This window comes from Rhinolophus hipposideros, assembly GCF_964194185.1.
Source record: "Rhinolophus hipposideros genome assembly, chromosome: 7".
Lineage (NCBI taxonomy): Eukaryota > Metazoa > Chordata > Mammalia > Chiroptera > Rhinolophidae > Rhinolophus > Rhinolophus hipposideros.
Window position 1 is genome coordinate 49,325,755 of NC_138053.1, and position 12,205 is coordinate 49,337,959.

The window sequence follows — 12,205 nt, forward strand, 5'->3', positions numbered from 1 at the left end:
AATCACCAGCAATCGCAGCCAAAGCCTCTAACGCCCTGACCTATCTCTGTAATTGTCCTGACCAATCTATCTGCGTCCTCTCACTGACAGCTCATACTAAGCCAGGCTCCAAGTGGTACCTCAGAATGTGATTAATCCATTACATCAGAGCATGGGAGACTCAGACTGGAAACTTTTGATATACTATGGACAAAAAAAAAAGACTAAACCATGGAGATGTAAGCTTCCAAATACTTGTTTCCTAATTGCACGATGCTTTATTCAGAAGGTGGCAAATTTTCCAAGGTTTCAGTAGGGCTCCAAAAACTTACTTAAGACCTACTGTTTTGGAGTAAGTAAGCGTTTTCTCACCAGTAGAAATATCCAGTCCTCAAGCCCACTTGGGCATTCAGGTTCAGAGTGGTTCAGGCTTTCCAGAAAGGCCTCCAGCATCATAAAACCTCCCTTGATCACAAGCTACGTTTTCTGGAAAGCAGTGACACCTAGTGCTGTGGTTCCTCCGCTGACCCTGAAGTGTTGGCCCTGCCCTGATGGGTGAAATAAGACCATTTGTCCTCCTTCTGCCCTAAGCCCTCCTGCCCCAGTGTCTCCAAGTATAATGATCTTAAATGTCACCTCCAGATCATCTCTAGTCACATCTTCTCTTTTCTGCCCCCACATTAACGAGCTTAGAAGGAGAATGGAAATGCCTCCCTGGACCAGGCGTTTGCTGAGGGCTTTCCTGTTTACCCCTCAGCAACAGGACACCGGACCTGCTTTTCTGGGCAAGGCAGGGCATTTAACCCATAAAGTCCCCACATCAATCTCATTCTAATCACTGATGTCGCCAACACTCACTTAGTTTCTACTACATTCCGGTAGGTGCTAAACTGTGCATTGTACAGGATGCGAAGCTCAGTAAGAAGTAGCCCCCCTGGGAGCTGCCACTCTAACAGAGACTGGGGAGGGCAGTGATGCCAAGGAGTCCTGACGTGGGGTAGCAAGATCGGGTGACATGATGTTGATATTGACATTGATCTAAAAGGAATGCTCACAGCTTCATTCAGATCATTTACAAAAGGAAAACGTCCTGACCCTGACGCAGTCTCAGAAGAACTTTGGAAGGGTGATTTTCCTTTGTTTTTCCATTCTCATCACATGTTGTCTCAGAGCCCCTCACTGACGTGCCATTCCCAACTTTCTGCTGTCTTAGCCTGTCCTGTCATCTCTGCTGGTGACTGGTATAGCTTTCTGTATGGCTGTCATATCCACTGTCCGGGCATTTTCCTTCTTAAGAAGGGAGCAGCCTGAGGAGTTCGACATAAGGGCAAGTGAGAATTCCTCTCATGCTGCTGCTGTGGGAGGCAGAGCGAAGCCCAAACCAAATGTATTGGGGGATTGAGTACCCTCCTCCCATCCCTCAGAAGATTTCATTTGGAATAAAGATTAATAAAGGCAAAGGGTGGGGATGTTTTCACACCAAACGAGCTACGTCCCTCGACTCTTCCTATGTCTTGGCCCTCAGAAGTTCAAAGAATGAACATCTTCAACCACCACATGTCCTGTGTTCTGTCCTCTTTAGTCACCTCCATCTTTGGTTCTCAGTCTCTTTTCCAGGACAAGGTGTTGCATGGCCACCCCCCAATCTTATTTCAGCTCTTTAGGTGCATCTTCCTTTCTCCTCAGTCTTTTTGGACAAATCTCTTAAACCAGAATTCTTAACATTGGCCACACACTAGAAACACCTGAGGGCTTTCAGTACTGCTGCCCGGCTCCCACCCCTCGCAGTTCTGATTCAGCTGGTTTGGGGTGAGGCTGGGGTATCCCAGGTTTAGACTTCTTTCCACCTGGAAAATGGCTGTTAACTTTTGTTCTCTCTTGCCATGCTTTCTCTTACTCTTTGTAATCGATGTGCAATTCAGTCACATAATACTGCACTATTATAAAGAAAGAGCTGAAGCCAGGCTAATAGCTTAGTTCTGAAAGTTAAACATTATAGCACCATAGGAATTTATCTCCCTAGTTTTCAGCCAGGGTTAAGAAACCTCTAGTTCCTGGCCCAAATTTTATCCACATGTCACTAGATCTCAGGAGAAGTACTGACCATATTTCTGCTTATATTTGTGAAAACATCTTTATATCCTAAAAAACCACAGTATGAAGTTGTTACTCCAATAAGTCATGGGCACATGTGGCACTCCGGGTGACTTTTTCCATTTCTTTTTGTCTCTATTTCCCTCTGTCCCTTCGTTATTCCACCTGAAAAAAAATGTTTGAATGTATTATAAAATATAAGAAATAATTTTTTCATGTTTGGGACAATTTTTGATCCTCATTCTTGCTTTTTAAAGATACATTTCTCTCTGAAAGATAAATAAATGGCTTGTTACTTAAATTAGGTGGGCTACCTCCAGTTTGTAAAGGCAATATGAAGTGGAAAGAGCACTGTCCTAGGAGTAACCAGAAGACCCGAGTTCTGACTCAATCATTCACCAGGCCTGTGTCCTGAGACGTAAGCCACTGACACTTTCCCTCCCTTCTCTCAACTAGAAAATGCAGGACGACATCTTCACAGCCCAAACCCATAGCCTATATCCATGGGTTACTAGGAGAATCAAATGAGCCAGTATTTCTGAATGTAGTCTGAGAAATAAAAATTATTCTTTTTCATAGGGTATACAGGGAGTTTAAATCTTTCCATTAAAGAAATTTACTGTGCTCCTTCTCTAAGCTATTATTTCGATTTCTTTGGAAACCTTCTTGCATTCATGTGACCAGAGCTCTTGCTGGTCTATAAGTCTTTTCTTTTTCTGAGAAGGCTGTTTCTGCAGTCTGTTTGCTGCTTTCTGGAAGTTCCATTTCAGAAGACAGCCCTGGTGAGGTTCCATCTCCACATCTGCAAATCACATCCACAGGGAAAATGTGACTCATTCGAGTTACTGTGTTAGGTTTTCATGGATATTGTTCAGGGAGTAGGTGTTGTCTTGGGGCCAAATCACTTGAAATCATGATGACATCAGCGCTGTTACTGAAAAACTGACTGTGCCTCCACGGGAAGCTGGGAGACGGGTGGGTGCTGGGACACAAGTTACTTTCCTAGCCCTCCTTAAGTGTTAGAGAGCCTGGCATACGGTAGGAGAACAATAACAGGTGACCAACCAGTGTTGACGCTGTCGTAAATAAGCCAATACAAAACAAAATAGCTAAGGTGAGTCAACTTTTGTGGAATGAGGAGAGATGCAAACAAACCACTGTTGAAGCTGTGCGGATGGTGAGTATCTAAAATACTTGCTCCCCACCCTTTCTTGTCTAATTGATTAGTGCATCATCTGCAGATGACTCTGATACAAGCCCAGAATCCTTCTGGATTCAGCTAAAGCAGCTGCTACCGATCGATCCAGGAAGCCAATTGCTATGAGACTTGGGCATTCCCAGTATAAAGGTTGCAGGAACCAAATCCATTCACTTGGTCAAACCCTCAGATCATATCATTACAGTTCAGCATCTTCCTTCTCCTCCTCTTCATCATCAGCAATTCCTTGAAGTTGCCATCATAAAGCGAATTGGATATGTGGTGATGGAAGGAGAACTGACTCTGAGTGGTGAACGCACAATGGGATTTATAGATGATGTAATACAGAATTGTTCACCTGAAATCTATGTAATTTCACTGACAATTGTCACCCCAATAAATTTTTTAAAAAATGAAAAAAAAAGCGAATTTGAGCTATTTTCATCAAAAGACACTTTAATCTTGATGTAGTACACCCCCCCCCCCAGGGTTGTGAAGGGGGCCTTCATTCTACCCTTTTATGCTTTAGTCTTGGTGGCCAAACCTGTTTCCTAACGATTTCAACATCCTCTTTTCCTTTATTGTTCCCCCATTTCCAATCATAACTGAATATATTCAAAAAGAGAAAGAAGCTATGTGGGTTGTCCCTTTTGGTATGAGGTTTTCTCTCCCTCATAGTAGTAGGATGATACCATGAATCATCCTACTATTCATGAATTATCAGTAATTAATTAATTATTGAATCCATAATCATCACTAGTTAATGAATGATTGAATCCATGCAGACGGACTGCTGACATCGAAGTGGACGCCAGGAGAAAACAACTGGTAGGAAAAAGTTCTACAATAAATTGCAAAGAAACTCAGCCAAAGAGAAGAGAAACGTTAAAGGGCAGCTCCTGGAGGGAGACCACAATCCTCTGCTGGAGGAACAGCATATTCAATACAGAAAGGAGGTCATTATCTTTTGCTTTCTCCTGGGCCTCTTGGTGCAGTACCGGCAAAAGCACTAGTACCTCCAACTCCAACTTCCTCAGGCTCTGTGTTCTAGATGTGGTGGCAATCAAGGCTTGAGGTGTGATAAGAAAGGGATTTAAATCATCACCTGTCTTGTGACCTGGCCAAAATCCTTGCTTATGTTTATGTTTTGGATGTGGGAAAGAGGGATGTAGCGTACAGAAGGGAGGGTTAAAGTTGAGAAGGGGTGGAATTTCCAAGGAGTGGAAATACAATGACCATTTCCTCACTCCTGAGCAAAAGGAGTTTGGCTCTGTAATTAGCTCTGTTACTCCGGGTAAAACCAGCCAACACATCCTCACATAGCCTGGTCTGTGCTTTCCCAGTATAATAGTGGTGCACCATATATGACATCGTCAGTCTCTGGCGAGCTCTGATTCCACAGGGACACTATAGCACCTGGGGAAGTAAATACTGATGTAGAGTAGAGTAACATCCCAAACTTTAAGGCAATACTTGCCTCAGTCTCCCTGACCAGAACGGGGTACATTTGATGAATCAGATTTTCTGGTCCTGATGCTCTTTGATGTCACACCCTGAAGGAAGCCTTTCCTAATTTCACCTTCCCTCCCTCTTACCTTCCAGTTGAGATGCCTCTCTGGGGTGCCTACTGCGTCTCCATCCCATGAGAATGAGAAATGGCTGAGGGTGGAAGCTTTTTCTTGTTCCTGATATGTGTCCAGGGTCTAGTTCAGGGCTGGGCCCATGTCATGGTTCATTAAGTATTCCTGGAAGAGGAAAAGGGACTAGAATGACCAACTTGCCCAGGTTTGCTGGGACTTCTCTGCTTGCAGCATTGGAAGTCCTGCATCCTGAGAAACCCCTCAGACTTAGGTAAACCGAGATGAATGGTCACCTTGCCAGAAGAGACAAAGGAAGGAAGACAAAAAATAGGTAGGTAGGAATGAATTCAATGAGGTTCAAGTGGGCCTGGGGCAGAACCCTGGTGTGCTCTGACTTGCTGGTATGAGAAACGGCCTGCCTTCCTCCTGAGGTGGTGGCAGCTGAGTAACAGCTGAGCTACTGGGGACTGTGGGGACATTCAATTAGCTCATCCCTATAAAAAGCAAAGACAATGGGCCATGGTTGATCCAGTCATCTCAGAATAATTGAATTCTGAAAATAGAATTACTGTATTCATTCAGAGAGCATCTGTTGAGCACCTACCCTCTGTCAGGTTCTGAGCCAGACACTGAGGATACAGAAGAACAGGGACAGCCCTCCGGGAGTCCACAGGCAGCAGGGCATGCTGAGGAAATGTCCCTTGTACTTCCCACTTCATCATGTGGTAAAGCTCTGCACGCACCGTTGAGGCACATAAACAAACTGGGCAGGTTGTCAGCTAAGTGGGCATACATGGGAATCCTAAGGGACTGTGTTACCACCTCTACGATGGGCCTTCACCATGCATTCCCTTGTCTATAAAACACATAGCGTAAGAGGGTTCTTAGTTGGTTTGCTTTTGAGCAACATGTAGGCTTTCTCAGAGGGCTGCTGAAAGGATCACAGGCCCCTGGCTTAAAATAGACTTGAGGTCATGATCAGGCGGATGTTAGGCTGCAGAGCTTGCTGGGGGCAGGCACCAGGCAGGGAAGGGAAGGATGAGAGGTGACCGTTGGGCTCAGGGCAGATGGAGCTAATCCTCCAGATGTCATCCCTGCCTGCTCCTTCCGTGGGCCTCCCATGTGAATGGTCCAAGGGCCAGAGGCCAGGCAGCTCTCTCCTAGCCCAGAGATAAGGCACCACCAGGGCTCTGTGACTGGACACAAGGCCAATGTCCTGTCCTCTTTTTGCTTTACTGCTGGTTTTCCATTCTCAGCAACAGGTTGTGGCCCAACAAAGACTATTTGGGTGACTTTCTATGATGGCCCCTAGAATAGAGACTTAGCCAGTGTTGAGTGGAGTTGACCATCTGTCTCTAGGTTGGTCCCCAATCTATCCTTCCATTCAACTTCCATAGCTGACACTCTGTCTGTTTGCCTATCAATACCTGCTCACTGATTTTCTTCCCTGAACTCCCACCCCACCCCCTACAGTGCATTTAGAGAATGGATGGGCTTATGTAGACAGAAATATCGTCTTTTTGAGTTGCTTCAAAACTCAGAAACATTGTAGGAGGCACTTTGTTTTACAGATCAGAGGGAAATAAGACATGGAATATGTCTCAAAATTAAGATGAAATCACCAAGCCTATAAATGCTTTCTCTCTTTCCCCTCTTATCGTTTTATAGAATTTCTCCTTTTTCTCCTCCCTCCTTCCTGACCTTACTTCTGGCCTCTCAGCTATAGTTTAACAGTAAAACAGGCCTTGTTTTCTGCCTTCTGGGATTTCACAAGTGATTGGAGTTATTACTATCCCAAGGCAAAGACTTGGAGTTACGTTTCTCAACAAGTAGGGTTGTAGATGAAGCCTTCCCTTAGTCACCTGGTCACTGTATTCCATGCTAACAAATTAATTAAACACAGTATGCTAAGCAAAGGGGAGAGAACAGGGAAGGCCTCGTGGGAGAGAGGAAGGAGTAATCGGAAAGGTTTCCCAGAGGAGCTGATATTTAAGTGGAGATTTGAAAAATGAAGAGGGGTTTACTATGCATTAAAATTTAACAAAAGTTCTCAGCCATTCATAATTAAGTCAAGAACAGGAAGGGGAAAGCAAATTTCTATCAGAGATTTCATTTTCAGGATAAGCAGAGGGGTTCTGCATATATTTCACCCACGCTGGGGCACTTCCTGTCACAGACTCTCCATCGTGTAATTGGTATTCATGTCTAGACGGCTGCCCTTTGAGATCTATAAGATCCCATATACCCCATCTGTAATGGAGATAAGAAAGTGAACTAACATTATATTGGAAGCTTTTCTAAACTAAGAGTTAAAACAAAAAGATTTTGGCCCTGTTCACAGGTAACTAGAAACTTGCACCCACCAAAATGTCCCACTCCTCAAGCCGGCTGGCTAACAGGTTTTGTCGCATCTGCCTTTTTGTTTTGCTTTCTTCCTTCTGTTTGCTAGGAGACCCTTCCTTTTACTCTGGGCTCCTGGGCTCCTGTCTCTATAGCGGAATTTTCTTCTGTGCCTTTCTCCTCTCCGCCCTCTCAGTTGTCAGTGCTTGACTCAGCCGAGCTGTGTGGGAATGGTGGGGAGTGAATCAGTGAGTTGGGACTCTGAAGGAGATTTGTCCTCTGTTGGCTCGTCACTTGATAGGGTACACCTAGTTCCTCCTCAGCTGACCACTCTGCACGAAGCTATTTTTGTGGGTGAGGCCATAATCCCAGACTCCATACAGATATAAAATATAAAAAGCAATGCGCATGGGGTGGACCGTCAGAGAGATTTATGTTTCTGAGGGAGGAGATTGGAACTTTGACAAGACACAGCTGGCTGAGGGAGTGAGCGGGAAGATTCAGCCCTGGGGTGAGGAGGAAGAGGAGGAGGGCGACTTTAAATAACAGGTGGCTTCACTGTTTCTATAAATGAAAATGCTACGTTTTCTCTGAACACTGATTACGAAAATGGTCTTTTATTAGACAGCTGCACCAATCCCTAGGACAGCCCCTGAGGCTCTAGCTGGGGAACTTTCCCTGCAGTTCATAAACATGGTTGACTGCACCTCCCAGTCCAGTGCCAAGAGTGTTTGTTATTTCTTTCTGCTCAAGGACTCTGCAAGGCCAGGAATGAGAGACCCGTGGGGTAGAAAGATAATAGTAGGCCAGGGCTTTACTTCAAACACTGCCACATTTAGTTATTCTTGCCATTTGTGTATTTATTTGAGAGTCATCCATCTTCCTTTTGAGGAGACTGAAAAAGAGACACACATGTTCTGCCTGGAGGGGTGGAGGAGGGCAAGGAGGAGGGTGCTGGGTAAGGCAGGGATTGCAAAGCCTGGCCAGTCATCCCTCTAGAAGGCAGAGCTGAATGGAACTGGTCTCTCTTCTCCTTTAATTAACTGAAAAATCCCTTGTGGAATGGCAGAATGAAGTGGGCAGAAGACTGAGGAGCACCGCACCTCTGAGTAAATTACCTGCCATCCAGCCTTCTTGCTTTTCAGAAGCTAAACCCAATGTCTTATGGCAGGTTAGAGTAGTCCACTCCACTTGACAACTTCCCTGGAAAATATGGTGTGGGGACAGAGCCAGGAGTGCCGTTTCCAGGCTCTTGGCCTCACATAGAAAGGTGCTGGCTCAGGTAGTAAATGGCCATCAGCTATGATTGGATGGCCATCAGCTGTGGCTAGTTGGCCGTCAGCTGTAACCAGTGAGCCATTGGCCACTAATATAACTGCTGTGGCTATACTAGCAGAAAATGGGGGCTAGAAAGAAGATGGTGGCTGAGCTACCAAGCGGTGGAGTGTAGGTTGTGGATTGCAGAGAAGTGGATGGCAGGTTGCAGATAGTGTGGCTCCTGCTTCCTGTGTCTCCAACCCAGCCGCCAGTGAGAATATAGTGATATGACTCCCCTATCTATGGCTCCGTGGATGTTCCTTTTTGGCCTCACCATGTCCTGCATTCTTATGTGGGGAGCGGGAACAGAGACCCTGCATGACACCCTGCATGACACACGGCAGCCCAAGTGGTTGAGAAACCCCAGTTAAGGATGAATCAAAACCTCACCTGTCAGGGGTTCCACTATCATTTCCTAAGAAGGGGTGAATAAAAACAGCTAACATTTATTGAGCACCTACTATGTGACAGGCACAGTGTTGTTTTTACATCTACTGGCTCATTTAATTCTAACAACTTTATGAAGTAAGTTCTATTTTTAGATGAAGCCACCAAGAAGAGAGTAAAGAACGTGCTTGCAGAGACATAGCTGGCAAGTGGCAGAGCCAGGATCTGAACCACGTTCGTCAGATGCCAATTGCCCTTATCTACCACCATCTACTACCTCCCTGTATGCTGCATTGTGAAAGAGTTTAAGAGCATGCCACCCCAAAATATGCAGCTCTGGCATATTGGCTATTCTGAGTTAAAGGCACTTGAAAAACAGCAAATATAAGAAAAACACTCTGATCTTCCTTTTTCTTAAAAGTTGGAGATGATACTCCCATACGAAAGATGACTTCCTGATACCAGAAGAAAAGTAAAATTCTTATCATCAAGGATAAGTTGAGACTGAGGAATTCTATACAGACTTTGTTAAAGTCATTTTGATCTTCCTTTTGACTCCCCACATATTTTAGTCACTTTTCCACAATTGTTTGTCTTTGTTCAACCCAGTACAAAAGCAAGCAGGTCTCACAATTTCTTTAGGTCTTCATTTCCTCACGAAGGCTTTCAGGTCACGAAAAACTTGTATTAATGAAATTTGTATGCTTTTCTCCTATTTGCTTTATGTCAGTTTAATTCTCAAGTCCACACAGGAAAAAAAAAAAATCCCCAAGAGGGTAAAGGTCAAAGTTTGCCTCCCCTACAACTGCTTGCTTCCCAATTCACCCTGTTCTCTTGCCCTCATTTTATCTACTCATCAGTCTTCCCCGACTTTCCTGGGACATGTGACTTTGCAGTGTTGCCTGGTGCTGCAAATGTCAGATTTCCTTGGTCAGATTTGCTTAGGGTGGGACTTTCTGCTAAGGTCTATCCGGGCTACTCCCACTTTGAAAAACGTAAGCAGAAGTTGTCTGTGATCCATCTGCTAGGTAATGAGGAGAGCTGCTTATAGGCTCCATGGTGGAACCACCTTCTTTAGAAACCTGAGAGGACAAGGAGGCCACAAACAGAGTCAAGAGCTCATCTAATCTAAACGCTTCTCAAAGAGAGCATGTATCAGGAAGCACATCATTCAAGAAGACTTCCACAGAACGAAGGCCTCTCGAACATGCATTTTATAAAGCCATTTCAGCCAAGCGAGGAAAATTGATTTCTCAACAGGGAAAGATAGTTTTGACAGCAGCTCTGGAAAAAACACTGGGTCTTGAATGATCAGTCAAATAAATCAATTTGGAGGCTCAGCCAACGTCCCCAAACAGAAAGCGTGCAGCTTCTAAAACCTTTCTTCTCCCCCTCAGAGGGACGCTAGGCAGACATTTCAGGAGCAGGCCTCAACAGGCATCTTGGGGCGTTTCCATTCCCCAGGGGGAGCAGAAGGTAGCACATTCATTTCTCAGATGTTGGGTTTGGGATGACAGGGGTTGGTTGTTTCCCAAGCCCTTTCCTGATGGCCTGGCTTTGGCTTAGAGGGACTAGGGTGGAGGCTGCTGTTCTGAGAGGCATTTGCCCTTCGGTTGCAAAACATCTCCAAGTGATTGATGAACCAGTCCTAGGGAAGAAGAAATAAGTCACCAGCACCTGAAATACAGCCACGTCCAAAGACAATATTTCATCCTTTTGGGAAGTCCCAAGCCACATGGACATTAATTAAAACAGGAGTGAAAGAGGATCAGATTCAGTGGCAGTCGTAAGGACCCAAGCCAGGCTAACAAAGGAGTCATGGTCCCATGTAACGAGATAAGAAATTTACTCACAATAAACCGTGACCTTTGTTTTCCCTTTGGCTAAATGTCCCTCACACCCCAATCCAGCCCTCAGCAGGAGCCATAACTCTTTCATAGCAGATGGTGTCCTCCAGCCTTAGAAAATGAGGCGGTGGCCTTCTAGTCTGCAGGTGGAAAGGTCACAGACCAGGTTGGCCCAGGGCATACTGCTGGCTTGGGGCAGAGCCGAGTTCAGGGTCTGCCTCTTGGGGAAGCCATCAGCCTTATTCAGGCCAGATTACCAAACTTTGTGTGTCCATTTTGTGACCTTGTATCTACAAGGTCACCCCTCTGGGCCTTTGATTCTCCTTGTATGAAAGGAAACGATCAAACTAGATACGTGTTTTCACATCCATATTGACAGTAGAACTGATTTTATAGACTAAATTCTAGAAGGGGCCCAACAACACGTAAAACAAATAAGAGTGGAGCTTCTTCAAGGTTGGTATGATAACATTATGGTAAAAAGTTTTATCATTCAAATGCCAACTGTGCCACTTACTAGTTGTGTGACCTTGGACAACTTCCTTGGATCTGCCAAGCCTTAGTTTTCTTATCCATAAAACAGGGATTATAATAATGCCTACTTTGTAGTTATTGTAAGGATTAATAAGATAATACAGGAATAGCATTCAGTATAGAAGGGTTTGACAAGTATTTGCTACTATTATTCACCATTAGAAGATCGTAGTGAGGTGGGGGGTTGGGCTCGAGGTTCATACACTCAATCCTTCCCCCTCATTCTACTGCAAACTTCTGTGACTCTATAGAAGCACTGAAACCTCAGGGCTCTGTGGGGCCCAGCCTGAAAAACCACTGGATAGATGTTTTCCAGACTTTCTGAGATCAGGGTCACTTGAGGTGCTTATCAGATAGTTGGTGACCAAGCTTCAGGAGGTGTGGTTCAGATCCCAGGACTCTGTGCTTAACAAGCAGACGAGGTGCTTTCTCTACCTTTGGGCTCTTTGGTGGACACCAGACAGGGTCCTAAAAGTCCCTTCAGCTCCACTATCCAGGATTCCATCTCTTTCTCTGCCTCAATTAGGACCGAGATCTGCACCCAGATAAGCCCTATGAGCTCGAGGCCACGCCTACCAGATGGGTGGGGAAATGGCCTGAGCCTGGCTCTGAGGCACCGCTGGAACAGCTAGGGCTTGCCCTCTCACTGACCTACGGACTCTGGATCCTGGCCTCTCCCTCAAATCCATGGCCCTTGCCTTTCCTCCCAGCCTCAGCTGGCTTTGCTGGCCCGCACATGTGCCTGTCCAGAACTAAGGTCCCCGCTTGACCTCCCCTTGGCCTGCCCTGTTCTGTTATTGCCAGCGTCCTGGTGGGACAATTTTACGGGTGGAATCAGAGTGCATTAGAGTAAGAAATCTAAAGAGATGCTATTTTCTACCTAATCTGTTTTCGCCCCATGGGTCAATTTGGCTGCACTTTTATTTTGA